Source organism: Lynx rufus, unplaced genomic scaffold (genome assembly GCF_022079265.1).
Source record: "Lynx rufus isolate CCGP_SWC_20201006 ecotype Redwood Valley unplaced genomic scaffold, mLynRuf1.p SCAF_9, whole genome shotgun sequence".
In the NCBI taxonomy this organism is placed as follows: Eukaryota; Metazoa; Chordata; class Mammalia; order Carnivora; family Felidae; genus Lynx; species Lynx rufus.
The window spans coordinates 41,990,787-42,017,136 of record NW_025814897.1 but is presented as its reverse complement, the minus strand read 5'-3'; positions in this window follow the sequence as shown (position 1 = coordinate 42,017,136).

Below are 26,350 nucleotides of genomic sequence, written 5' to 3'. Positions count from 1 at the left end.
TGTAAGGAAACACACTAAAATTTATATTATGATAAAACCATAATCATGGGAATGGAAATCAACAGTGCTTCACTTCATGTACTTTCTAGTTCTACTTGTGTGAGTGAGTATGAGAACGGCCAGACAGAGTTGAGCCTGAGAGAATAAGAAAAAAACTTAAGCAAGAATTATACAGAAATTTAGCAATATATTTAAAGAGTTTTTACTATTTGATTACTCAAAATATTCTCCAAGGAACTCTGTTCATTTAGAGGGCTGAGAGTGGAAATGACTAAATTCTAAGAAACTAAATTTTCCCTTTTCCTCTTATTCTTGATATAATCATTTTCACTCATGATTAATCCTACTACTATAATTTATATTACAGAATTCATTATGATCCCTTTGTCATTTTATAGAATAAAATGGGGCCAGGTGTTTAAACAGCATTGCTACTTAAGTCATTAAATGGATTTTGGCTTACATTTTATAACAGTTATTGCATTTCCATCCATTGGTGAATCCGCTGTTCCTTGCAATGATGAAAGTGCCCAAAAGTCTCCTAATATTAATGAAAAGAGGGGATGAGTCTTTCTGTAAACATATCTGAAAGTTGTGTCAATTTGCATTTGAATGAAAGTCTGCTTGATTCCAAACCTGCATTTGTATTCATTTGTTATATCAGCTCTTACTGTGTTATACTATCTCCAGGTCAATCACATCAGAAAAAAAATATGAAAAACCAAGTTTTTATCCTTGTATACAAACTTTATACTGCATAATGTGTCTATTATTACTATTTTGTGGTTTAATTTTTACAGAGCCTCACATGGAGCTCGAGCTTACGAACCATGAGATCTGACGTGAGCTGAAATCAAGAGTCAGATGCTTAACCCACTGAGCAATCCAGGCACCCCTTGTGTTTGCCATTCTAATTGCAACACACATTCCTTTAATTTAACATAGCACTATTTGCCTAGCAATTTTCTCACACTTGGTCATTTGAACATTTTTTTTCAGTTTTAAGTTATACATATAATGCAGTTATAAGCATTTTTGCATATTCAGGCTTTTCTCCCTCATGTTAATCCCAAATGGAGATTCTTTTAAAAAGGTATTACTAACTACAATAATATTATATATATTTTTGATTATTTGTGTCATGAGTTGTCAACTTGTTCATCGAAAATATTGCACCAATTTGCAGAACAACCAGTCAAGTAGAAATTTACTCACTCCCAACAACCCTGTGGATGTTAGGTTTCTGCCAATTAAAGAGATTTTTCTTATATAAATCAGACGTTTAACCAACTGAGCCATGCAGGTGCCCCAGTTCCTTTGCCCATTTTAAATTGTTTTGGTTTTCTTTGATTTTGCTGTTCAGTTGTCTGAGTTCTTTATAAATTTTGGATATTAACCCATTATGAGGGATATGATTTGTAAAGTTTTTCTCCCATTTAGTAGATTGCCTTTTCATTGTGTTGATGCTTCACTTTGCTTTGCAGAAGCTTTTTAGCTTGATATAGTCTCATTTATTTATTTTTGCCTTGTTTCCTTTGCTTTTGCTGACAAATCCAAAAAAAATCATTGCTAAGATCAATGTCAAGGATTTTACTCCTATGATTTCTTCTAGGAGTTTTATGGTTTCTGGTCTTATGTTCAAGTCATTAATCTATTTTGAGTTGACTTTTGTGTATTGTGTAAAATAGGGGTACAGCTTTATTTTTTCTTATTGCTTTTAAAATGTTTAGGGGTTCCTGGGTGACTCAGTCAGTTGAGCATCCAACTCTTGACTTTGGCTCAGGTCATGATCTCACAGTTTGTGAGATGGAGCCCTGCATCAGGCTCCATGCTGGCAGCACAGAGTCTGCTTGGGATTCTCTCTCTTGTACTCTCTCTCTCTCTCTCTACCCCTCCCCCCCCACTCTCTCAATAAATAAATAAACTTTTTAAAAAAGTACCTACTTATAAAAATAAATAAAATGTTTATATATTTAGAATACATTAAAAAGTATGAGATCAGATTTCAATTGAATATACATTTTTCATGATAGCCATATTTTTCTAATGTAATTTATTCAATACTTATTTTAAATATTTGTCAAAAACAAACTGACATAATAATTAAAAGTTGAATACCTGTATGGTAAAGAAACATGTCTGTTTTGAACTTCTGTTTCACTCCTTACTAGCTGTGTAACCTTGGATGAGTCATTTAATGTCTGCAAGCCTCATGGAGAAAATGGAGAAAATAATAGTATTTGCTAAATAGAACTGTTATGGAATTAGGGGAGATACCCCAGATGATGTGATTAGTGCAGTGAGTGTCTATAAGAGTTCAGTAATTGCCAGGGGTTATCTTGGTCTTTGTACCATTAGGTAGAACCTCAACCAAGTTCAATAAAGCATTACCTTTTTATGTATTTTTCAATTATATTTCTATCATCTTTTATATGTTTTAACATAATACGGACTGTTTCATGTAACTAGGTTTTGAATTTCTTTTTCATTTTCATTATAACATGAATTTTTTCTGTCATTATTTTTAGAAAATCTCTTTCATACCTGTGTAATAATTGATCTAGATGCCCAATAAATTGCTTAAGCATTACTCCACTGGCAAACATTGAAATTGTCCAGTTGTTCACTGCCATGGATAAATCTTCAGTGATACTCTGTGCATACAGAGCCTTGTCTCTATCTCTTATTATTTCCTGTGGATCAACTGCTACAAGGAAAATTACTGAGTTATATCTCCTTACACATGCTGCATTGCTTTCCATAAAAGTTGATCTAATTTATGATAGAAGCAGCAGTTCCTGTCTCACTACAACCTTGCCAACATCAAGTTTATTTTTAAAATCTTTGTAGCTTGATGATATAAAAATGTGTCTCACTGATGTTTTAATTTGAATTTAACTCCTAGTGAGTATTGACATTCTGATATGCTTAGCCCTTCTAGTTTCCTCTCTGGCAAAGAGTTCCTCTAGGAAACTAGGAGCTCTTTGCTTATTTACCTACACGGGGATTTGTCTTCATTACACTTTTATAACAGTTCTTTGAATAAAAAAAAATATTCTGGAATTTACCTTCAGCTAATTTTATGCTGTTTATTAACATATGGATGTTTTCATTTCTAACATGATCAATCTATCAATGTTTTATCAACTGGTTTATGATTTTAGTGTCCTCTCATAGCCAGAAGTCTTTCAGTTGAGACTTTGCCTGTTTGCTATGTTCAATTTTCTACATTTAAAATTATTGTGGGGCACCTGGGTGGCTCAGTTGGTTAAACGTCCGACTTTGGCTCAGGTCATGATCTCACAGTTAGTGAGTTCAGGCCCCATGTCGGACTCTGTGCTGACAGCTAGGACTCTACAGCCTGTTTCTGATTCTGTGTGTGTGTGTGTGTGTGTGTGTGTGTGTGTGTGTGTGTATCTGCTCCACTCACGCTCTGTCTCTCTCTTTCTCAAAAATAAACACTAAAAATGTTTTTAAAAATTATTTTAAGAGGGCAATTTATTTTTGTATATTATTTAATATAGAGATCAACTTAAATTTTCTCTTGAGCAAACAACTTATTCTACCTGTTATTGACTGAATGCTTCTTTTTCTACTCTTATTTATGATACTTTCATGATTTATAAATTTATTTTGATAACTCTTTCTTGTTAAAAATATGCATTAATCACAACATGTTAATCATAACAATATTGGCAAATACAGTTAGTAACAAAGAACAAAATCTAATTATCAGTAACCTTACAAAACCCAGAGACAGTCTTTCTAACAATGCTGGGACATAGTTTTCTGAAGATATACATGTAATCATAGACCTATTTTATTTAGAAATACAATAAATACTGTACATTTTTAAGCTTTTACTCTTTTTTTAAGTTTTATTTTAAGTTTTCTTAATGATTAAGAAAATTTATTTTTGAGAGATAGAGTGTGAGCAGGGGAGGGGCCAAGAGAGATGGAGACACAGAATCTGAAGCAGGATCCAGGCTCTGAATAGTCAGCACAGAGCCCAATGTGGGGCTCAAACTCACAAACAGCAAGATCATGACCTGAGCCGACATCGGACACTTAACCGACTGAGCCATCCAGGTACCCCTTTTAAATTTTATTTTACAGAAAGAGTGCATGAGCAGGGAAGAGGGGCAGAGAGAGGAAGAGAGAATTTTAAGGAAACTCCAGCCTCAGTGCGGAGCCCAATGCAGGGTTTGATCCCACAACCCTGGGATAATGATCTGAGCCAAAATCAAGAGTCAGATGACTGAGCCACCTGGGAACCCCTAAGTCTTTATTCTTTATTGGACAAATTTTTATTTTTCCCCTAAACTATTTCAGATATTGTGCTAAGTGCTAGGGCTACAATAGTGATGTCAATAGAAGCTGTTCTCATGTAGCTTATTAGTAAAAATCAATAGTAATAAAAAAATAAAATCACATGAGCAGGTCATTATTACATCTCTGATGAAGTGTCACCAAGGAGGAAAAGAGACTGTTTCAAGAGAATGTAACAGAAGGATGTTAGATTTTCTGGGTACACACAGGAAGGTGTCTCCTGTGTTTAAGTCCCAAAGGATGGCCAAAGTTAGACAAGTCCTTCTGTGCTGCAATTGTTTCTCTAAAACTATCAGGAAAAAACAATCTCAATTCAAACTTCTGTCAGACCTCTCGCAGGAAATATTGATCCACTCAGTGGGATTCAAGGTGTCAGTTGTCATTATTAGATTAATTAGAGATATACCCCAAAAATCTGAGTTCTAGGTTATTACACTTGATAAACTACTTGGAAAGACATATTCTATAGTATTTAAATTGTGGAAAAGTATTTGCTTCACAAAAAACATTTTGAGAAATATTTCATTGAAAATAGTTTTATGATCTCTAAGAAGCATTTAAAGTAACCTGCATAGTGGAACACTGATGTATCAATAAAAATAAAAATGTCCTCCATCAACATGTGGCCAGGATTTACATGGCAGTGGAGACCATCATGGCCTTGAAATTAAGTGATCTAGGTTTGAGTCCCTGCCTTGCCATTTACTAGCTAAGTAATCTTCAAGAAGTCATTTTACTTTACTGAATGGATTTCTTATTCTGTAAATTAGCATACTGGCCTAATTCAGAGCACTATTGGTTTTTACATTAAATTTGTGAAAGCAGTTTGGAAAGCATTCAAACTTTGGGGGCACCTGGGTGGCTCAGTGGTTAAGCATCTGACTCTTGATTTTAGCTCAGGTCATGGGTTGTGGGATCGAGGGTTATGGTATCGAACCCCACATGGGGTGTGGGACTCAGTGTGGACTCTGTTTCAGATTCTCTCTTTCCACTCGTGCTCTCTCTCTCTCTCCCCTTCTGCCCCTCCCCCACTCATACTCTCTATCTCAAAAAAAAAAAGCATTCAGCTTTGTATTTTTATGCTCTTCATGGTATGTGAATAACTATAACAGCCATACACTTTATAGCAAAATTAAGTGTTTTGCCAATTATTTGAGAATTTGATTACTCACTTCAGTGAACTAGATAGCTACAAATTGCAAATTCAACACTTACTTTTATGTGCTATAAATAGAATCCAAGTCACCCTTTGATAATTTTTAAATGTTATTGACAACTATGTATACAACTTGGCTCTACTTCAGTAGAAAGGAGACTCTGAAGGCAATTGAACACAATAGGAATTTCCCCCATGGTTCACAATTATAGAAACACCTGGGCCAAAAGAAAAAAGAAAAAGAAACTTTCTGTTGATTCACTATGATAATTCATGAGACTCAAGGGCCCTCCACATATTTCAATCCTTGCCAGAAAGTAGGGTGATGGTCTTCAAGTGACTGCAGAATGAAGCAAGAATGAATTCACTCAAAAAATACCTCTTACAATGATTGTTTAGAAGGAAATACTGCTTATAGTGAACACCTGTGCCACTTGATGTTACAACAATTTTATGTGTCCCATTAAAACACTTTCTCTAGGAGCTGCAAGGTGGAGCTATGAGCATGCTAGGAAACTCAGAGCAGTTTCTGCTAGATTGCTTTTCTATGGTTCTAGGAAATTCTTTTCTTTATAAGGACAAATACCATTACCTTATCACATATCACAATGAAAGTCCATGCTCAGATCTGTATGTTGCTATTTAAAATAAGTTGACTACACAAGTATATAAACTCTCACACATTTATCAAAATTCTAAGTATGTTTAACCCCACAAATAATATGTCATTACTTTTTGCTTATATATATATTAGGTTTCTGGACCATAAGAATTATAGCCTTTATATAGTATGTTACAGGATTTAGACCTCTCAAGATTTAGGAAAAAAAATTGATGTTATTAGTTACTCCTATTTGGGACATTCTTTAAACACAAGATAGAGACTCAACCCCTCAATTCCAGTCTGTTTCCAATTCTGCTTAAAATGTAAATCACGAATGTTAATTTTTTGGAGCTATTACTATGTGTTAGACACTGTTCTGAATGCTTTCATTTAGTGTCTTTTTAATTATTATCACAACCAGGTACAATTAAGATCTTCATTTCACAGATAAAGCGTTAAGTTTTATAAAAGTTAAATAACTTACTCAAGTTGTGAAAATAGGATTCATATTCAGGTATGACTCAAAATCTAAGTTATACTGTCTAGATTTGAGCCTCCAGGAGAGAAATGAGAAGTAGCAATACAATTTCCTAAAGATAGAGAAGAGAATCTCTAACCATTACTGGGAATAGTTGTATTTCAGAGCAATCATTTTACCGATAAGTAAGTAGAGTTTTTCAAAAGGCAGAAGTTATTATTATCAGCTATTATACTTAGAAGATTATGCAGTAGCAATATCTACAGATAAGAAATTGGGTTAATCTGAGATTCTCATTCCCAGTGAAATTATTAGTAGAAAGCACTTAGTTCTGATTACAATCTATATGATAGTTTTACCCTGAACTGTATCATGGGGATTTTATCTTAGTAAATGGTACATATCATGAAAGCTGGTGGAAGATCCCAAAATTGTGTTACCATGAAGATTTTCATTGTCATGGAAGTCACCTAGTGGAGCTTTAGTTTTGCTCTATGAAGAGAGCAGAAGAAGACAAAGCCACGGCCAGAGCATGAAGACTGATTCCAGCCCTAGTTCTGAAGGTTGAAGGATGCCATGCATTGGGACAGCTCACACACTCATCTGCTATCTCACCTTGTTGGTGTTGGATAGCACATGGACATGTATTTTCTCTAGATCTACCAGATCCCTTCCTTGAACTTCTCCAAGTCCTGGGCCAAGTGTGTATGCAGTTCCATGGCAAAGGTTACCAGCTTTTCCTGCACGTCACTTGCAGCATTGAGACTTGAGATCATGAGGGACAGACACCTAGACACAGTCTATCTTAGAAAGGGCCAATTTTTCCAGGATCTCAAATGCTTTGCTTCCCAACTGGAGCTGGGCTGATCTACACTGACTTCAGGCTTAAGGAGCAACAATCTTCATGGATTGACTTCGTGCTTAACACAGATGGTAAGGTCAACAGCCTGCATGGACAGCTCCACCAGCTCCCACAACCATGTAAAGTCTAACCCCTATAAAAAACACCACTCTGTCTATATTACTCATAACAGTAATATTAATAAAATAATTCTTTTTTAAATTTTTAATGTTTATTTATTTTTGAGAGAGAGAGCACGAGCGGGTGAGGAGCAGAGAGAGAGGGAGACACAGAATCCGAAGCAGGTTCCAGGCACCAGCTGTCAGCACAGAGCCCATCATGGCACTTGAATCCACAAACTATGAGATCATGACCTGAGCTGAAGTCAGATGCTTAACCGACTGAGCCACCAGGTACCCCTACTCATAATATATTTCTAGTCAGATCCTGACTTATACATTAGTTATTCCATATATTTCTTTAGCCTCTCAAATCATCTGTCCTAAACTGTGCTACATGAGCAAAGAAACATGAATGTGGACCACATTATAATTGTCCTCCTGCAATTGTTCCCATAGAGTTATATTTAAACACAATGTCATTTGTCATTTGATAGAGATTATAAGAGGTAGCCCTATCAAACTTGTCATCATCATGTTTACAGTAATATATTAGAATATTATTATTTTATATACTGTCTTTATAAGGACAAAAGAGAAATTTCTCCTTGAGTTTGGTAATAGGATTAATTGTACAGTTACTAAACAAATATGTTATTTTTAGTTAACACTGGGCATCTTATGCATAAAGCTCTTTGCCTATTCACATCAACCCCTAGCAAGTTCAGAGTGACATTTGATGCCCACCTAGAACAAGTTGATGGCCTTTTTACTGCATCTCTTTTCCTTTTGCATTTTTTCTTATTCATTTTATTTGAACATTTGTCATTTTTAAGCCATCTGAACACTTTTTTTTTTTAACAGAGCAGGATAAAAATTAAAGTTGGAATTGCCTGAATCATTCAGAATGGAGACCTTTAATTTCATACAAATTTTAACAATTTCTAATTTTTTTCATTATTCCTACTGAAAGTATATAGAATTAAAGGAAATCCACCAGAAAGTCCTGCTGACAATAAAACCTTGTAAGTTTTTTATTAAATTTGATCTCCTCATAGCCCTTCAAAATAGATCTTACGTTAAGTAGACCTAGAATTTAAGAAATCAAAACAGGAGCATCTGGGTGGCTTAGTCAGTCAAGCATTTGACTCTTGATTTGGGGTCAGGTGATGATCACAGAATCATGGCATTAAGCCTGACTCAGGCTGTGTGCTGGGTGGGGAAACTGCTCAAGATTCGTTCTCTCTCCCTCCCCCCCCCCACTCATGCTCTCTCTCTCTAAAAAAAATAAATAGATAAAATTAAAAAAAATTTTTTAAATTTAAAAAAAGAAACCAAAAGCTATTTAACTCATATTATTGAATACCCACATGTTCCAATTATTATTTTAAGCATTTATTGTGTTTTCCATGAGAGAATATTCAAGAACAGAGGGGTTATGTCTTCCTAGCACAGAGTAATTTTCTAATTTGCCCAAGGCCAATAGCTAGGAACTGGCACAGCCAAGAACCAGGATCCATGACACTAGTGTCCACGACACTGCTGGTACTTACAAGATTGTACTACGTCAACAGGGTCTCACAAGTCTTTGCTTCACAGTTTTCATGTATGTGTTTCCAGAATAATACTACCTTCCTATTTATTATATATTTTTATTTACTCAATCTCTTCTTATAAATTTCCCTATTTCTTTTTTTTTCTTTTCTAAGAATACTTGTGAAATTATTTTCTTTTAAAACTTAAGTAACTTATGTAGTTACATACATAACTTATGTAAAAAAAAAACTTATGTAATTCCTAATTTAAAATCTGTGATTATTTTATTGTACATTATGTTATATTGTTATAGATATGAAATTATATACCACATATTTTAATATAAATATTATTCCTTTAAATAATTTATTAATATTTAATGATAAATAGATTTTTATTTTTAAAGGCTAGATTTATTAGAGATGCCTGGGTGGCTCAGTCGGTTAAGCGTCTGACTTTGGCTCAGGTCATGATCTCACAGTTTGCGGGTTCGAGCCCCACATTGGGCTATCAGTTCAGAGCCTGGAGCCTGCTTGAGATTCTGTGTCTGCTTCTCTCTCTGCCCCTCCCCACTCACACTCTATCTATCTCTGTCTTTCAAAAAATGAGTACACGTTAGAAAAAATTTAAAGTCTAGATTTACTCAAGAATTTTGGGAAACATATTTCTAGTATAAAGCAGAGATGATAAATATTTACCTAGGAGGATTTTGATTCAAAGATGTATTTATCTGGCCAGCATATAGTATTTTTTTCTCTAATCAACTTTTTTGAAGTATTATTTACATCTAATAAAAAGTACATATTTTAAGTTCATTGTGCAAGGAGTCGTCACGAACATTTGTACTCCTGTATCCAGCATCTGTTAAGACTTAGAACCTTTCCATGACCACCCCCATCCCCTGCAAAGTTCCATTATTCCTCTTTATAGCCACTGCATCCTCAGCTTCTAGCCCAGATAATTACTGATAAGATTTATATCACTGTAAACTGGTTTTGCAGGTTCTAGAACTTCATATGAATGGAGTGGCACAAAGTGAATTCTTCTGTGTTTGGCTTCTTTCACCTATTATCCCTTTGTTGCATATACCAGCAGTCTGTTTCTTATTGTCTCTGATAATATTCTATTGTATGGCTATAGTAATTTGTCCATTCACCTGTTGACGGACATTTTAGTTGCTTCCAAGTTTTTGGCTAACATGAATAAGGCTTCAACGAACGTTCATGTTCAGTTCTTTGTGTAGACATGTATTCGTCTCTTGGGTAAATACTGTGAGTTGAAATCTGGGCCATCTAGTAAGTACATTAACTTATATAAGGAGCTGCAAAATTGTTTTTCAAGTGATTGTTTTATTTTCACTGTAACCAGAAATATGTAAGCATTTCCACACTCATGTCAACACTTCATATTGTCAGTACTTTTGTTTTGTTTTTGTTTAGCCTTTCCAGCAGGTTAAAGATTTTTTTTAAGTTTATTTATTTATTTTGAGAGAGACAGAGACAGTGTGAGTAGGGGAGGGACAGAGAGAGAAGAAGAGAGAGAGAATGCTAAGCAGGTTCTGCATTGCCAACACAGAGCCTGACATGGTGCTCGAATCCACGAAGCTGTGAGATCATGACTTGAGCCAAAACTGAAAGTTGGATGCTTAACCTACAGAGCCACCCAAGTGCCCTTAAAGATTCTTTATATGTCCTGGATACAAATCCTTTAATATATATAAATAATATATAATATATATAGATAATATATAATATAATATATACACATATATGTACATATATGGGTGTGTGTGTGTATATATATATATATATATATATATATATTATTACTCTATGACTTCTGTTTTTCATGTTCTTAATACCATCTTTCAAAGAACAGGTTTTGGGGCGAATGGGTGGCTCAGTAGGTTAGGCATCTGACTTTGGCTCAGGTCATTATCTCACGGTTTGTACTGTGAAATCTGTACTGACAGCTCAGAGCCTGGAGCCCACTTCAAATTCTGTACCTCCCTATCTCTCTGCCCCTCCCAAAAAAAGTTAAAAAAAGAACAGAAGTTTAGTTTTGATGAAGTCCAATTTATTTTTTTCTACCTATATGATTAGTGCTTTTTGTGCCCCATATAACAAATTTTGTTTACCATAAGTTTCTTAAGAATTTTCTAGGGCCGCCTGGGTGGCTCAGTCAGTTAAGCGTCCAACTTTGGCTCAGGTCATGATCTCGCAGTTCATAAGTTCAAGCCCTGCCTGGGACTCAGAGCTGACAGCTCAGAGACTGGAGCCTGGAGCCTGGAGCCTGCTTCAAATTCTATGCCTCCCTCTCTCTCTGCCCCTCCCCTGCTTGCTTGTGCTTGCGCGCACTCTCTCTCTCTCTCTCTCTCTCTCTCTCTGTCTCTCTCTCCCAAATAAACATTTAAAAAAAGAATTTTCTAGGTAAATAATCATGTCTTAATGGCAGTATTACTTCTTTCCAATATGAATGATACTTCTCTTTTTTTGCCTTTTTTTTACTAGGGCATCGAGTAGAATTTTGAATAGAAATGTTGATACAACATTGATACATCCTTGGGTTTTTTCCAAATATTATGGGAGAAGCAATCAGTTTTCACCATAAAGATGATGTTAACTGTAGCTTTGCCATAGATGTTCTTTATCGGGTAATGAAAATTTAGTACTATTCCTAATTTACTGAGAATATAAAGTTTAAAAAATACTTTCTTATTATCATTTCAATGTCTGTGGAATCTATGGTGATATCTCCTTTTTTATTCTAACATTGATAATTCGTGCTTTCCTCTTTTTTCTGATTAGTCTTGCTAAGCTAATTGATTTTATTAATCCTTTCAAGGTATCAACTTTTGCTTTGCTATATCTATCTGCTATTTGTTTTATATTCATTGATTTTCTGCTCAGATTAAGATAAAATCTTTCTTTCTACTTGCTTTAGTTTAATAGCTTTTTCTAGCCTTTAAAGTGGAAAATTAAATCATTAAATTTAACTTTTTGTTGTTATTATTAATTTCCACTTCTGTCAGAGAGCCGACTGTAGGATTTTGGTGTTTCAGAACTCATTATGAAAAATTATGACCTAAATTAATATTATATATGTGCATTTAATATGTATTTTGAAATTGTTGGAACTAAAGACATGTAAATGTTAGGTATATAATGGTTGATAGTGCTCAGATCTTCTGTATCCTTACTGTTTCTTTTTCTACTTTATCTATTAATGACTGACAAAAGGTCATTAAAATCCTCAAGTATAACTGAGGATTTATTTCTCCTCTCACTTCTGTCAGTGATTTCTTTGTGAATTTTGAAGCTCTATTATTAGGTGTATAAATATTTGCAATTTTTATAACTTTATGGATAAAGTTTCACCTTGTCCCAGTAATAACATGTCCTTCTTTATTTCTTCTAATACTTTTGGTTGAGATCTTTTTTTAGTATAAAATAGCCCTGCCAAGGTTATCGGTTGGGGTGGGGGGGCTGGTTTGCATGTATTTGCACATATTTTTCCATGCTTGAAGATCTAGATTATTTGTATTTTAAAATTTGAAATGCTCCTCTTATTGTAACATATACTGAGACCTTTATTTTTATCTGATAATATGGGCCCTTTAGTTAGAATGTTTTATAGTTTCTGTAATTACTGTTATCTTTGGATTTAAATCCACTAGCTTCTTAGTTGTTTGCTATTTGGTTACTGCTTAAAAATTATGTTTAGAGGAGCCTGGGTGGCTCAGTCAGTTAAGTGTCCAACTCTAGATTTTGACTCTGGTCATGATCTTGCATTGCAGTTCATAGGATCGAGCCCCATGTCAGGCTCCATGCTAACAGTGCAGAGCCTCCTTGGGATCCTCTCTCCCCCTCACTTTCTACCCCTCCCCTGCTCTCTCTCTCTCTCTCAAAATAAATAAGCTTTAAAAAATAAAAAAAAATAAATAAAAGTTATATTTAGCGTTTGCTCTAGAATCAAGTGTTCATTCTAAGCCATTTAATTGAAATCAGAACTTTACCATTTCACTTTTCTTACCTCATGTCTCACACTTCACTTTTTGTACTTTCTACTTCCCACTTTTCACTTCACACCTGATATTTGGAGTTCCCAATTCCAACTCTCCACTTCAAAAATATAATAAACTTAAGGAGTAAATTTCCATTTATAAGTTTCCCCTACTATCCAAGAGTAGAGCTATAAAATTCATATGAAAATCTTGGTATGGACATATATTCTCATTCCCCTGGGTAAATAACCAAGGAATGGAATGATTGGGTCATTTGTGAAGTATATATTTAAATGTTTAAGGGACTTTCAAACTCTTTTCCAAAGATTTTGTGTTATTTCATATTTCTACTAGCAGTATGTGAGAATTCCACTTTGTAACGCTTGCTATAGTCCATTCTACTAGGTGTGTTTTGGTGCCTTAATGTGGCTTAACTTATATTTTCATGATTACTAATAATGTTAAGCATCTTTTCATGTACTTATTGGTTATTATACATTCTTGTAAAGTGCATGTTCAAATCCTTTACCAATTTCTTCATTGGGTTGCATTCTTATTATTGAGTTTTAAAAGTTACATATTCTGAATACAAGTTTTTTGTCTGGTGTATGCATTGTGAATGTTTCTTCCAATCTGTAGCTTGCTTTTAATTCTCTTGATGTTGTCTTTTGAATAGTAAATGTTATTAATCTATCTATATAAATTATATAAATTGATATATAACTTCAGATTTTTATTTTGTAAAAAAAGTTTTTTCCCATATTTTCATGATAGAAGTTCTGTAGTTTTAAAGTTTACTTTTACGTCTATGATCCATTTGAAGTTAGTTTTTGTGTATGTTATGAATTAGGTTTAATACTGAATTTTTGCTGTATGGATGTTCTATCGATCCAGCACCACTTGCTGTAAAGACATTCTTTTCTTCCATTGAATTACCTTGACCTATTTATTGAAAAATAATTGACTGTATATATATGGTTCTATTTCTTTATATTTTGTGCTGTTTCTTTAGTACTAACGTCTATCTTTTTACCCATACCAATTTGTCCCGATTTCTGTATCTATTTGTTAAGTCTTAAAGTTAAGTAAGGTAATTCCTCACTTATTTCTTCCTTTTAAAAATAGTTTAGATTATTCTATAGTACTTTTTTCATATAAATTTTAGAATAAATTTATACAAAAAGCCTGATAAAATATTATTTGGAATTGCTTTGAATCTTTTTGATTCTATAGATTCATTTGGGATAGTTGTCATCTTAATGATAAATATGACTCTTCCAATTCATAAATGTAACATATCACTTCTTTATTTAGATGATTTTAATTATTTTCATATATATATACATATGGATGAATAAATATGAATGGATAAAGAAGATGTGATATATATACATATATATATCATATATATTATATGATATATATATTCATATATATATGAATATTATTAAGACATATAAAAGAATGAAATCTTGCCATTTGCAACAATATGCATGGAGCTAGAGAGTATAATGCTAAGCAAAATAAGTCAGACAGAGAAAGACAAATACCATATGATCTCACTCATATGTGGAATTTAGGAAACAAAACCTGAGCAAAGGAAAAAAAAATGAGACAAACCAGGAAAAAGACTTTTAATTGTAGAGAATTATATCCCCTCTGGTTACCAAAGGATATATGGGTTGGGGGAATGAGGGAAATAAGGGTTGGGGATTAAGGAGTACACTTCCCATACTGAAAAAAAATGAAAAAAATATGCATGATTATTTAAACGAAAATCAAGACATTTTTCTGGTGGGGTGTCCGTGAATGTAGATGTGATAAGACAGAATGAAGATACAGGAAGATCAGCATGCAGGGTAAAGGGACCTACAATGTTTGCAAAATATCTTCATTTTAGAGAATATGGGGCAGTGCACCATTAAGTTTAAGTAGATTGTGGGTGATTACAAATCCATATTGAAATCCACAGAACAATACTAATTAAATAATACAAATAGATCTAACTTAAGCCAAAGTTAAAATGGAGTATTAAAAATGAATATTATCTTCTCTTGCATAGACTTTCAGATTGAGTTATTTTCTTTCAGTATTTTAAAGATATTCTCTATAATTTCTACCTTGTGTATAGGCTGTTTTTCTGTAGGCCTTTTGAATATTTTTTCTTTTGATATTCAGCACTTTGATTATAATATATATAGACATAGTTTTCTTTGAATTTATCCTGTGTGGTGTTTTCTGAGATTCTTGAGCTATAAATTTATGTTTTCCACTAAATTTAGGATTTTTTGTCCATTTTCCTTTAAATACCATTTTGCCCCAATCACACTCTTTCAGTGGTTACCCCCATTGTTCATATTTAAAACTTTTTATATTATACCATAGATTGCTGATTATTCCTTAATTTTTAACAATCTTCCTTTCTCTCTGTTCTTCAGAAAAAATAATTTCTATTTTTCTATCTTAAAGATCACTGATTTTTTTCTTCTGTCATCTCTACCTTCCTATTGCCTCCATTCATAGAGCTTTTAATCTCATATGTATTATTTTTCGGCTCTCAAACTTTTATTTGATTCTTTATGTAAATGATATGCACAACAGGTGTGGAGTACTGTCATGATTCTGTGAAGAATGTTAATGTTGCCGTTTTCACAGGAAAACAACTCAGTTCAATTCAGACCATAAGCTGTGTCTCAGTTCATAAATTAATCTGTTCAGGCTGCCACACAAAATACCATAGACTGGCTAAACAACAGAAACTTATTTCTCAGTAAGCTGGGAAGTCTAAGGTCAAGGTGCAGGCCAATTTGGTCTCTGTTGTCATCTATCTTCCTGGCTGGCAGAGAGCTGCCTTCTTGCTATATCTTCACATAGCCTTTCCTTAGTGCAAGCATAAGGAGTGAGAGTGAGAGCAAGCTCTCTGATGTCTGTTATTATAAGAGCATGAATTCCATCTTGAGGGTCCCTTTTCCATGACCTTATTTGACCCTAATTATTTTCCAAAACTCCCGTCTCCAAATCTCATTGGAGGTTTAGTCTTTAACACATGAATTTGGAGGTTATTCAAATATTCAGTCCACAATATTCCACTCCTGGTTCCCCCAAATTTATATCCTTTTTACATGTAAAATACGTTCATTCCACCCTAACCATCCCCAAATCTGTAATTAATTTAAACATGAACTCTAAAGTCTAAGGTCCAAAATCTCATTAAAATGCCATCTAAATCGGGTATGGGTGAACCTTGAGGTACAATTCATCCTGAGGCTAGTAAACATGTGGAACATTTTCCCAGTAATTCTCAATAAGTTTTAATTTCATTAACAAAAAAGTATAAATGTGTTAGATAAAACTGTCCTAGGAATCCCTTTCATTATTAAACATTTTAATTAAAATTGCTATTTGAATGAGGTAACATGGATATTTTTAATTTGATCATGAATGTATAAATCAGAATAAACACTTTGCAAATTTCTATGAATGTATATCTAAATACCTATTTATGATGTACATATGTATATATATATATGAATTTAACAATGTATATCTAAATATATATGCTAATGATGTATAAATAATAACTATATAGATAAAATAAACAGTATAAGTTATATTATATAAAAAGAATAGGAAATAAAAGATCAGTGCAGCCCTAGAAAACAGCTTAACTGTAGCCTCATTCAAGTCCTTGACCAAGAACTCCCTAGTTAAGCTACTTTCAGATTCCTAACCCACAATAACTGTGAGATTTCAGATGCTTATTGTTTTACGCCAAGAAGTCTGCTGAAATTTGTTACCCAGGACTAGATAACTAGATTTACTCTACTTCATAAGGGCATCTATGAAAAGCACAAGGTAATAGCATACTTAATGGTAAAATATTGAATGCTTCCTCCCCATCCCTCCCCCCATATGAAGAATAAAGAAAGTATGACTGCTCTCACCATTTCTATTCAACTAGAGCTTACAGTCTGTCCAACAAGGTACAAAAAAAGAAATAAAAACATCCAGATCATAAAGGAAAAAGTCAAACTCTACCTGCAGTTTTTATTTTCTATATAGAAATGCTATGGAATCTATCAATAAGTCAGTAAACTTAAGAAGTGAGTTTCACAAGGCTGCAATATACAAGATCAATCCATAAAAGTAAACTATAGGGGCGCATGGGTGGCCCAGTCGGTTAAGCGTCCGGCTTCGGCTCAGGTCATGATCTTGCAGTTTGTGAGTTCGAGCCCCTCGTCAGGCTCTGAGCTGTGAGCTCAGAGCCTGGAGCCTGCTTCAGATTCTGTGTCTCCTCCTCTCTCTCTGCCCCTCCCCTGCTCATGCTCTGTCTCTCTCTATCTCTCAAGAATAAACTTAAAAAAAAAGTAAACTATAGCTCTCTTACTAGAAATAAACAATCAAAAGTTGGTATTTTAAAAGTACCATTTACAAGATCATCAACAATCTAAAATATTTAGGGTTAAATGGAACACAAAATATGCATACTAGTATCCTGGAAACTACAAAATATTACTGAAATTAAATAATACCTAAATAACTGGAAGGATATATAGTGTTCATGGACTGAAAGACCTAATATTGTGAAGATATCAATTCTACCCAAATTGATCTATAAATGCAATGGTTTCCCAGTCAAAATCCCAGCAGATCATTTTTTATACAAATTGAAAGGCTGATTCTAAAATTCATATGGAAATGTAAAGGACCGAGAACATCCAAAACAACTTTGTAAAAGAGGAACAATGATGGAAGACTGCACTATCCAATTACAAGACTTATCAAGAACTACAAAAGTCCAAACAATGTGGCATTGTCATGAAGATAGAAAAGTATATTAATGGAACAGAATAAAGAATCTAAAACCACACATATATACACTCAATGGATTTTGGTAAAGATGCAAAATGAATTCTGCAGAAAATACTCTTTCAAACAAATAGTGTCATAATTATTGTATATCCGCATGCAAAACAGGAACCTACATTCATACCTCACAGTATACACAAAATTAACTCAAAATGGATTAAATACCAAAATGTAAATTCTAAAGCTAAAAAAATTTTATGGGCACTTGGGTGGCTCAGTTGGTTAAGCATCTACCTTTGACTTAGGTCATTATCTTCCGGTTCATGGGTTTGAGCCCTGCATCTGACCCCACACTGTCAGTGCTTGGGATTCTTTATCTTTCCCTCTCTCTCTAACCCTACATCACTCACACTTTATCTCTCTCAAAAATAAGCTTAAGGAAAAAAAAAACTTCTTAAGTAAAACATAAGAGAAAAACTTTGTGACCATGGATTAGGCAATGACTTCTTAGGTAAGACACCATAAACATGATCCACATAAAAAATAAATTATAAGTTAAATTTCAACAGAGCACCTGCACGTCTCAGTTGGTTAAGCATCCAACTTTGGCTAAGGTCATGATCTCACAGTTCAAGGGTTTGATCCCCAGAGCCTGCTTCAGATTCTGTGTCTCCCTCTCTCTCTGCCTCTCCCCCATGCACACACACTCTCTCTCTCTTTCAAAAATAAATAAACTATATATATACATATATATGTGTGTGTGTGTATACACATATATATATATATTGAATTTCATCAAAATCAGAAACTTCTGCTCTTTATCAGATAATGTTAAGAGAATGAAAAGACAAGCTACAAACAAGGAAACAAAAATTGCAAACCTCATATATGATAAAATTCTTATATCCTGAATATTTACAGAGCTATTAAAACTTATTAATAAGGAGATAAACAACCCTATAAAAGATAGCCTATAGTTTTCCACACTTTGCTTAAGAAAATATACAAATGGCCAATATGTACACAAAAAATATTCTCAATATATTTAATTATTAGGGGAATTAAAATTAACACCTTAATGAGAGAATTCTACAAACCTATCAGAATATCTAAAATTAATAAGATTGACAAGACCAAGTGTTGGTAGAAATATAGGGAACTTCAAAATCTCAGACACTGTTGACTGGAATAGATATGGCACAAACACTTGGGGAAACAGTTTATCAGTTTCTTAACTATTGAAACAACACCTACTATGTGATAGACAATCACTTACCAATGCCACGTCTAGATATGTGTACAGTAGAAAAACATACAAAAGGAATATATAACGCTCGTAGCAGCATGAGGCATAAGAGACAAGAAATTGAACCAATTCAAATGTCAAACAGGATGATTGACATGTTGATTATTTAGTAATAAAATAAAGTGACAAATAACAAATGCAACACATAGGTGATTCTCACAACCATAATGTTGAGCAAAATGAAGCAGAAAAAAATGCATATGTTGTATAATTCCATTAACACAAATTTCAAATATAGACATACCTAATACATGGGGTTAAAAATCAAGATATAGCTACCCTTGATGACATGGGGAAAGATAGTAGCTAGAAAAAGGCATGACGGGAGATTCTTTGGCAGAAGAAATAATTTGTGTTTCATCTAGTTATGCATTATGCAGATCCTGTTTATTTTAAGACAAAATAACTTTACTGAAGTGTAATTAGCATATGATAGATAAATGCAAATATTTAAACTGTACAATTATATAAGTTCTGATGTATGAATGACCAATGAAACCATCACAATCAAGTTACAGAACATATTCCTTCTTCATGTTTTTCCCTTCCACATGCCAAATCAGCATCTACTGATCTGCTTTCTGTCACTATAAAAATTAATTCACATTTTCTAGAGTCTTATATAAACATAATCACTCATTATGCTCTTTTTTGTCTTTTTTAAAAAAAGTTTATTTATTTATTTTTGAGACACACAGACAGACAGGGCAGGTGAGGGGCAGAGAGAGAGGGCGAAAGAGAAAATCCCAAGTAGGCTCTGTACCAGTAGTGCTAAGCCCCTTCTGGGGCTCAAACCCACAAACAGTGAGCTCAGGACCTGAGCTGAAACCAAGAGTTGGACGCTTAGCTGACTGAGCCACCTAGGCACCCCTCTTTTTTGTCTTTTTCTACTCAGTGTAATTATTCTTAGATTCATTCATTTTGTTGCATGCATCGATAAATAGTTCACTGTTTTTATTTATGAATAGTATTCTCTTGTATGAATACATCACAAATAGTGTCAATGGACCTCAGAGTAGTTCCCACTTTGTAGCTATCACAAATAAAGCTGCTATGAACATTTGCATACACATCTTTTTACGGATGTATATTTCCTTTGCTCTTGGGTAATTCACATTTTGAAAACTCAACTGGCTAATGCACTTACAATTTGTTCCATTCTGTGTATATTATATTTTAGTTAAAGGTTTACATTTAAAAAATATTTCATGAGAAAGAAATCAGCATATTTAGCACAGAGGCAATAATAAGGACACACTTTACAAACATTTCCAGAATTAGAAAGAAAAAACAAAAATATCTGAGAAAAACTGAAGCTATTATATTTCAATAGAAGTATTCTATGCAAAACAAAAATTATGCTCTTGTTTTTTTTAAAGGGTAGCAAATATTTGAATTGCTATAGAATAGAAAGAATATTCTATAGTTGTCGATCAAAATACACACACACGTGCACACACACACACATATGCACAAAACATGCTGGGGAAGCCACAGTTAGTGCTTCGTTAGACAATCCCAGTTGAGTCTACCTTCCAGTCATCACTACCATGATGCCTGACACGTGAGGGAAGCCGTCCTGAATTCTTCAGACAGGCCCATCTGCCAGTAGAATAACACCAAGTCATGTCTGCAATGCTATGTGTAATAAAGGCTCTCCCTGAATTCTGCCCAAATTCCTAATCCACAGCATCCTACAATAGAATAAGATGATGACTGCTTCAAGACGGTATGCTTTGATATAGCTTATTCCAGTCAGGAACTGAAACAAAACAATTGGATTGAATTTGCATGATAAATAGAGGAGGACATGAAGAGAGGAGAGTAGAAAGAAGGAGTACAGCACTGCGTTAACCTTGGCAGAACACCGTAATCACTTGAGGAAGTTTTTTCGTTGTGTTCTTTGTTTTTTTTAATGTGGATGCCAAGCTTCCACTTTCAAATTCTGATTGAATTGGTATAGAGTGTAGCTTGAGTATTGGGATTTTTAAAAGCGTCTGAGGTGATTCTACTAATCAGTCTAGGTTTACAACCACTAGTATGGAGTATTAATTCCTCATTTTTGAAGAGGAATGAAAATGTACATATTACTGCTTTATTTTGATAATCGGAGAATACAGATTATACGATACCTTAGAAATTTAAAACTAACTCAATATATTTAAATATCACAAAATATACAAAGAAAGCATACTTCTTACAGTAGAAAATATGAGGAAAACTCATAAATATGTAACTAAACTAAAATTAAATATATCCATTAAAACAAAATATTCTCATAAAATGTTTCTGTTAAACCACAAGTGTTCTCAAAATAAATGATGAAGAGCAAAATACATCAAAGAAATACCCAGCATGTGTTTTTCTCAGGCAAATGGAGATAAACAAAAAAGCCAACATTAATTTTTAACAATATTAAAAAATTCACTAACTAGCAAGAAAGGATTATTTATAATAAATAAAAGTAAAAAAAAAGCACGCACACAATGAAATACTGCCCCCCTGAACGAACAAAAAGTAAAAAGCAAGAGATTTGAATACATCTCTTTGATTTTGCCCTAAGAAGTAGACAAAAATTAAATAAGAATGAAGAATTGAAATATTAGGGCTAATAAATTTAAATGTTTAGGTAATACATTAAACTTTATATCCAAATGAATTCAATTTGTCCCTATAAACCTCAAGCCAGATATGTTGAAGTCATCCTTGAAGCCTTCTCCACATCCCATCAACCACTAGGTATAATGAATCTACAACTGCAGCACCTCTCTAATGTACCCACTTCTCTCCACTTCCCAGTTATGAGCCACTGTTGTCCACACCACCATCAGCTCTTGAGTTTACCACTTACTTCCTTTGTCTCTCCTCCCTGGGCCCTCCACATTCTGACTTGTTCTTTGCCAAAATATTCTCTGCACTGAAGCAAAAGCATTTTAAAATATGCTGTCACTTCACTGCTGTTTTCCTATGATGTTGCAAAAGGAAGAAATATGCTTACATATGAGATGTTTGTCTATTTTTTCTGCAAGTGAAAAAAATGGCTAGATGGATTTTCCCCGATTTAAAAAAAAATTTTTTTTTTGATCTCTAACTTGAAAACTAGGCCCCAGGATATATACAAAAGTCGCTGTTGGGATGCCCCTGAGGGTAACTCAAAGAAATAAGCAGTCATGCTCCCCAGCAGCTTGGAGCACTGATCTGCTGTTGAGCTCATGCTGAACACTGTCTTGTGAATACACATGTCTAGTGTCTGAAGCAACAGGTTCATGATTCCACCCAGCAGCATTGCATGTCTGTAAAATACAAATGATACAATTTGAATGGGTGAAAATATCTTCAACGAAAACAAGTGAATAAATATTGATGTTTGAGCTCTAGCATTTATTCATATTACATATACATATATACACACATACATATGTATGTGCATATACATACATGCATTAACATACATACACAATAAACTCATCAAATATTCCAAAAGCCATGCTATGGTTAACAAGAGAGATTAATTCTTGCCTTCATGGGATGTAAAATCTAGGGTTGGAGGCTAATTATATACAAATAATTATACATATGTTTTATCAAATTACAACTGCCAGGAAGATCTATATTTAAATCCTGATTTTCAGTTATATTTTCTTCTAATGAAATCACTGCACGAGAAACTTGTACATGACTATTATTGTTTTTGTTGGTAATGGCTAGGTGGGGTCAAAGGATTCTGGATTTTGTAAAAAGAAGATATCATTATCCCTTCCCAAGAGCTATTATAACTGTTTTATCTCTACATTTGATCCTGCAGTAATGTATATCATGGTATAATTATAATAAAAAGGATACTTAAGAGTACAATTACCCTCCCCCAAAAAAGCCTCATTTCAATTCTTTCCAAGGAAAATTACAGAGAAGTTTACAACTAGAAGGGACATGAACGAACTATCTTTTTTTCCTCTCATGAAGGAAATGAAGCCCAAAGAAGTGAAAAGCTTGCCCAGGATCACTCAGCTGTTCTGTAACAGTGTCTCTCAAGTCCAAGACATCAAAGTAAAATTCACGTGATGTTACTCTTAGGGGGTACATGTATGGAAATAAGATAACTACTTGTAAGATGAATCTGTAAACTAATCTTAATTCTTCAGTCCATTTAAGCAATATGTATTTAATGAGCACCTGCCAGGCAAGGTTCCGTGAAGGCTGAAAGTTGATCAAGACCTGCTCTGTGCTCTTAAGGAGATTGCAATGCAGTGGAAAGGATAAATCAAGTAAGCAAACCATTTTAACAAACTGAGGATTGAGTAATAAACACATTTTATTACAAGTGTGCACTTGGGTTCTTTTCTATTCAGTGGAGGTATGAGAATTAAATGAGATAAAATATTCAAAAGTGCTTGAGATAGTAGGTAATTATCAAATGTCTTTCTTTACAGTTATTAATTGCTATAAAATCATTAAAAGATAAAAAACAACAACAACAAAGTCTTGGGGAAAATAGTACATCAAAGAAGTAGGTACCTTTACATTTTAAATGAAATGCAGAGTCGAGCTTGTTCTCCAGATAATTAAGCAGGGCAACATATAAATCTAAGTGATCTGGTCCATTTCGCTGCCTTTGAGGCAGCTGTTCCCCTATAGAATGGAGTCTCAACACCCCAACATTCATTGTTTACTGATTCAGCTGATGGAGAGGGCCTGAGCTTCCACGGTAATACACTGATTATTATTTGCTTTAGAAATAAATGTGGCTTAACTGGGCTTTATTTATTGATTAGTTGGAATGGGCCCAGACTGCCAATAAAGTCCGCAGGAGGAAACCAAGGAGGCCTGCTGTTGATGCTGAAACAAATTTTTCAATGCCAGGAATGCCTTGGGATGCCCCTTTCATTTTTGTTTAAACCAGACTACAGGGTTGTGACAAGCAGAGAGCAAATAGTACTTGATGCCACACAAATGCGTTCAGCAAACTCTCCCACAACTTCGGAGGCAGGGGGGATGTTGCCGCAGATGGTAAATTGCCTGACATGTATACAAGCTGACAAGGGTTCCAACCTCCAATGACTATACAGAATCATTTTCTCTTTAATGCAGGATTCCCACCCCAGAACTTCACTTTAGATTATTCTTTGCTGTAGGGCGACTGTCAGCTTCAGGGCAGGACTGTTTATGAGACTGCAGTGAGCCATTTAGCCAGAGAGGTTTTCAAAACAGAAGATAAGATAAAAGTGAGGAATAACCTTCACTTGTTCAGGCAAAAGCTGTGGGTGAGTTCAAGAGAAAGAACAACCCAGTGCCACGAAGCATTACAGGTGTCTCTCCATATTGAACTCTCCTGAGTGGACAGCAGACAAAACAATAACAATAGTAATGCTAATCTCTAATACAACGGAAAGTTTTCTAAACATGAAATCTTTATATCGATGATCTCTCATTGTTATTCGACTTAGTCACATAGATAGGGTTATTTCCATTTCAAACAAGAGAAAATTGAGGCTCAGCAGAGTGGTTGGTACCCAGCTAATAAGTGGTTGATCCTAGAAATAAATACATGTCTTGTTCCAAAGCTAATGCTTCTTTCAAAACATCATATTATTATAAACATTTTTCCTATCTCAAAACACATCAAATTCAGTGTAGTAACTATCTCTGGGTAGGAGGACAGAAGGATAGAGGAAACTTCAACTACAATTTATCCATTGTGTTTTACTTCTTTAAGTTTATTTATTTATTTTATGAGACAGAGCGAGTCAGAGAGAAAGAGATTGAGAGTGTGCACAAGCAGGGGAGGGGTAGAGAGGCAGGAGAGACAGAATTCCAAGCAGGCTCTGTGTGGGGCTCACACTCATGAACCCGTGAAATCATGACCTGAGTCAAGATCAAGAGTCAGACACTTAACTGACTGTGCCACCCAAGTACCCCATCATGTTTTATTTCTTAAAGTGTAATATATTAGACAAAATACAGCACAGTGTTAGTATTTAAAATGGCTATTTGTTGTACTGTTTTCAATAGTTTTCTGTGGTCTTGAAGTATTTAAAAAATATTTCTACATGGGTGCCTGAGTGGCTCAGTTGGTTAAGTGTCTGACTTCAGTTCAGGTCATGACCTCACAGTTCATGAGTTTGAGCCCCACGTTGGGCTCTTTGCTGACCGCTTGGAGCCTGAAGCCTGCTTTAGTTTCTGTGTCTCCCTCTCTCTCTGCCCCGCCCCTACTCCCACTCTGTCTCTCTCTCAAAAATAAATAAACATAAAATTTTTTTAAATGTTTCTATTAATAAATGGCAAATCTATGCTTCCTTCTTTGCTAATGGAATTATGTCAGGAATCAAAAACATTATTCATAAAATGAAGATAGGATGGCTCTGATAAGATATGAAACACTTTCTGTCCACTCCCTACGATAGACATTAATGACTGTCATGAATACAGTCAGTCCTTCACAAAGGATAAATATCTTCTTTGACGATAATTATTTAATCCTAGGCAATTCTCACTTTGTATTCTCACTTTGTATAATAATAAGGGATCATAAAAGTAACCATGCAAGCTGAAGCCATGTAAAAGTCTTGTGTGTGTGTGTGTGTGTGCGTGTGTGTTTAATTTATTTATTTAAATTCAGTTAGTTAACATACAGTGTAGTACTGGTTTCAGGAGTAAAACTCAGCGATTAATCACTTACATACAACACCCAGTGCTCATCCCAACAACTGCCCTCATTAATGCCCATCACACATTTAGCCCATCCTCCTTCACCTCCCCCAGGTAAAACAGTCTTAATAATCAATGGGAAAAATTATAATTGCTCTCTGACACTTAAAAGTTTTGTCAAAACACCTAAAACTCTCCTAGTGTGGATTATAAATATATAGAAAATGTTTAAATAAAGTTATAGTTATTTAGTACATTACATTTTGAAATATTAAAAACATTGGGAATTAATGTTTTATTTCTGTATAAAAACTTATCAAAGGTAATTTGAATAGTGCCTGCCTTCTTCTCATTATATAAATTATGATTTGGGGTAAGCATCTTTTCTGTGCCTCGGTGAATTGTCATCATCCATTCTAAGTTTGAATAAGCTTCCAAAATTTGATCTTTTGTATTTTCTTTTCTCTTTTTTTTTAGAAAAAAATTTTAAGTTTATTTATTTATTTTTAGAAAAAGAGAGAGAG